The following is a 4,541-nucleotide window of genomic DNA, read 5'->3' as shown; positions in this document are numbered from 1 at the left end:
CAGACTTTGTGCTGTCCAAATTGCCGTAGGAGCCCTGACAAGCTGGGGCCGCCCACCAGAGAGGATGATCCCGTGGTCCCATTTTACAGTTGGAGCGCTGGCCTGAGATGCTCGCAGAAGCAAGCGGACACTTGGAGGTTTGTGAACTCCACTGTCATGAGAAGGCCACTTGCCATGACCTCCTGGCCATGATCTTCTGTCACGTGGGAGGTCCTGGGCACCCCGGGAGAAGCAGGAGGGCACCATCAGCTGGGGAAGTTGGCAAAAGGACCGCCTATGCTCCCCACTTCGGATCGGGGATCTCTGACAAATCCCGGGCGGGTTCTCAGTTCTGTACGCTAATGATATTAATGAGGGCAGGGGAGCCTAGTGAAAATTTAATAGGCAAGTATAAAAAATTTCACAGACTCTGTCTGCAGAAGTTCTTTTGAAGGTCCACACAAAGCCGCAAGGGCTGCTTGGAACTCTCCTTCCAAGGAAATTATTAACCTTCCTCATTTCTGGAGAACGATGCAATCTGTTTATAAAATGCCTAAATTAAAGGGAGACGATGCAGTTCAGTTGGGGGTTTTCCACCATAATTCATCTGAGGCTCTTGGTCAGGGAAATTTGAGCCTGGGGCCGACTGGGCTTCCTGACCACTTCCTGGTCCCAGGCTTCCTCCAACCCTGTGCCTCTAATAAGTTCAGGTTCTTTAGAGTTCAGCTCTACTTAACCCTTTGAAGTCTGGGTGGATAAATCACAGCTGAAATCCATGAACTAGGCAATGCACACTAGAGATTGGCCAATGAAGCAATTGTCCCAGCGTGGCTGCATCTATTGTGAGGCTCAAATGAGATAATATATGTGTGTGAGGCACTGTGTGATCCTTGGAGCACAGTAAATCACTTCTATTATTATTTTTCCCAATAGGATGGCTGTTGACTTACAAGATGGATTCCTGTTCTCATTAGGAGCCTTTGAACAAACCAAATTGGTACTTGTCAGGCCTGGAAAAATGTTAAACTTTCCTTGTACTTCCTCCTGTGTCCCTCAAGCTAATTGACACTTGTTCAAGGACCTTCTGATTGGCCTGTAGGCTTGTGAATTTGAACCAGCCTAATGTGCTTATTGTTTTCCTCAACAAAGAACAGGTAAGGCGGAAGACAGACAAGCGTTTCCAGTCATGTAGGGCCTGGTTTTGACTGTTGCTGTTCCGGAAATGTGAATGCTCAAGAGACAAGGTTGTGTGCTAATGCCTGAGACGCTCCAGATGCACTGGGATGGATCAGCTAAGACATGGACCCTGTTAGGGCCGGCGCCGTGGTGTAAGCAGGTAAAACTGCCACCTGCAGTGCTGCCATCCCACATGGGCACCGGTTCGAGTCCTGGCTGTTCCACTTCTGATCCAGCTCTCTGCTATGGCCTGGGAAAGTTGTAGGAGATGGCCCAAGTCCTTGGGCCCCTGCAACCACATGGGAGACCTGGAAGAAGCTCCTGGCTCCTGGCTTTGGATCGGCACAGCTCCAGCCGATGCGGCCATCTGGGGAATAAACCAGTGGATGGAAGACCTCTCTGTCTCTCTACCTCTGCCTGTCTGTAACTCTGCCTTTCAGATAAATAAATAAATCTTTTTAAAAACTAAAAAGAAAGTTAAAAAAAGAAAAAAGAAATGGACCCTGTTAATGTGCTGAGATAAACATCTTCCAAAAATGCCAGAGGTGACTTTCTTACAATGCTGGTGGAAAAGGCAATCAATTCAACCCTTACAGGGGAATGCGATAATATCACCCAAAACTAGGTATGCGTTTATCTTTGACTTAGCAATATCATTTCTAGGAATTTACCTGTCTGGAAGTTTCCAAATATGGAAATGCACAAGATTGCTCAATGCAGTGCTATGATTGTAAAATACTAGAAACTACTTAAATGTCCATACATCAAAGAGTAGCTGACTAGACTGAAGCAGAGCCACAGAGTGGAGTGTTATGCAGCTGTAAAAGAAAAATGAGGATATCCTCTACGAAACAATATAGAATGATTTCTGGGATATATTAATAATTACAACAAAATCCAGGTGCAAAAAATATGAGTCATTTCGTGTTAAGAAAGAAGGAGTAGGGCCGGCGCTGTGGCTCACTTGGTTAATCCTCTGCCTGCCGCTCTGGCATCCCATATGGGTGCAGGGTTCTAGTCCCAGTTGTTCCTCTTCCAGGCCAGCTCTCTGCTGTGGCCTGGGAGTGCAGTGGAGGATGGCCCAAGTGCTTGGGCCCTGCACCCGCATGGGAGACCAGGAAGAAGCACCTGGCTCCTGGCTTTGGATTGGCATAGCTCCAGCCATAGCAGCCATTTGGGGGGTGAACCAATGGAAGGAAGACCTTTTTCTCTGTCTCTCTCTCTCACTATCTATCTCTACCTGTCAAAAACAAAACAAAACAAAACAAAACAAAACAAAAAAAAAACAAAAAAAAGAAAGAAGGAGTAATTAAAGATTACTCTGCTCCCTTGTACAAAAAGAAACACAAGAAGCATAAATCAGAAGGTAATAGGGGCCCGTGCTGTGGTGTAACAGGTTGGGTCACCACCTGTAGTGCCGGCATGGGTGCTGGTTCGAGTCCTGGCTGCTCCACTTCTGATCCAGCTCTCTGCTATGGCCTGGGAAAGTAGTAAAAGATGGTCTAAGTGCTTGGGCCTCTGTGCCCATGTGGGAGACTCAGAAGAAGCTCCTGGCTCCTGGCTTTGGATCAGCACAGTTCTAGCAGTTATGGCCAACTGGGGAGTGAACCAGCAGATGGAAGACCTCCCTCCCTCTCTTTTCTCTCTCTCTCTCTCTCTGCCTCTCCCTCTCCCTCTCTGTAACTCTGACTTTCAAATAAATGAATAAATCTTTTTAAAAAAGAAGCTGATAGAACCAGGATGTGGAGGATAGCACATAATAGGTGCTCAATCGGCCTTTCTTCATGATTAATTACAGGACACAGTGGAGAGAATGGTTGATTCAACCTAGGAATATAATGAAAGATTTCCAGTGCTGTCTTTTTCTTTAAGATTTATTTATTGATTGATTGATTGATTTGAAAGGCAGAGTTACAGACAGAGAGAGAGGGAGGGAGAGACAGAGAGAAGTCTTCCATCCACTACTTTACTCCCCAAACAGCCACAATGGCAAGGGCTGGGCCAGGCCAAAGCTAGGAGCCAGGAGCTTCTTCCGGATCTCCCAAGTGAGTGCAGGGGCTCAAGCACTTGGGCCATCTTCCCCCTGCTTTCCCAGGCCATTAGCAGAGAGCTGGATTAGAAGAGGAGCAACCAGGACAGGCACTGGTGCCCATATGGGATGTCAGCACTGCAGGCTGTGGTTTAAACCACTCTGCCACAACACTGGCCCCTAAAACATATTTTTAAAAAGCAACCATGTTCTGGATGTATTCTGAAGGAAGAACCAGCAGAACAAACTAATGGATTGGATGTGGAAGAGAATGAAGGAGAAAAAGGAGTCTGGGATGATTGCCCAGACTTCTGGCTGAAGGGACGGGATATATGATGGAACTGTTCAGCAAGATGAGCCACAGGGAAGAAGGAGCAGGACTGGGGTGAGAGGTGATGAGGTCAATCTTTTTTTTTAAGATTTATTTTATGTATTTGAAAAGCAGAGTTACAGAGAGAGGGAGAGACAGGAAGACACAGAGAGAGAGAGATCTTCCATTTGCTGGTTCACTGTAACAGCTGGAGCTGCACTGATCCGAAGCCAGGAGCTTCTTCTGGGTCTCCCACGTGGGTTCAGGGGCCCAAGGACTTGGGCCATCCTCTACTGCTTTCTCAGGCCATAGCAGAGAGCTGGATCGGAAGTGGAGCAGCTGGGACTAGAACCCAAGCCCATACGGGATGCCGACACTGAGGCGACAGCTTTACCTGCTACTCCACAGTGCCAGCCCCCCTAAGTTTAATCTTGAAGGAGTTAAATGTGAGAGGTCAGTGGGACACATCCAGTGATTGATTATATATGGGTCTGAGGCTCAGGGGGAGATGTGGCAACATAGATGGAGATTGGGATGATGAGACTGGATGAAGCCAAATTGGGAGAAGTGTATGAACTGGAGTGAGAGGGGACGAGATCAAAGGACAGAGTTCTGGGGACCACAAACCTGTAAGAGGGGCAGGAGAGGATGACATCATGGAGGCAGCTGCAAAGGAATGGTAATAGACACGGGGGCAGGCTAGAAGTGAAGAGGATCAGGAAGGCTGAGGAGATGGGTGTCTCAAGGGGAGCGTGTTCATCGTGGCCAGGGCCGCAGCGAGAGAAGCTGCAGAGTGTCCTCTGGGTCTGGCATCGGCCAGATATTTGAGCAGATTCGGGAGTGCGCTGTGGACAGAAGTGAAACTGCAAGGACTGCAGAGTGAATGGGAAGCGAGGAAGTGGAGCCAGTGAAGGGAGGATCTTCTTCCAGTGTTTTGGGCTATCAAGGGAAGGAGAGAGGTGGGATGCAGTGGTAGGGGGAGGGAATGGGGAGAGGAGAAGAGGCTGAAATGGTAGAGGCCAGCTTGTATTATAAGAACAAGAAACA

General features: G+C 48.0%; 1 long non-coding RNA gene across 1 annotated transcript; it reads left to right on the top strand.

Moving 5' to 3' along the window:
- LOC138847742 (uncharacterized) lies at window positions 1-1,652 on the top strand. The gene is made up of 2 exons (XR_011385695.1): window positions 1-137; window positions 913-1,652. It is a non-coding gene; the product is annotated as an uncharacterized lncRNA (long non-coding RNA).
- The last annotated feature ends 2,889 nt before the right edge of the window (window positions 1,653-4,541 follow it).

The sequence above is a fragment of the Oryctolagus cuniculus genome, chromosome X (genome assembly GCF_964237555.1).
Source record: "Oryctolagus cuniculus chromosome X, mOryCun1.1, whole genome shotgun sequence".
NCBI classification, from domain to species: domain Eukaryota; kingdom Metazoa; phylum Chordata; class Mammalia; order Lagomorpha; family Leporidae; genus Oryctolagus; species Oryctolagus cuniculus.
Note: the sequence above shows the minus strand (reverse complement) of the source record. Positions and strands in the feature narration are given on the sequence as shown.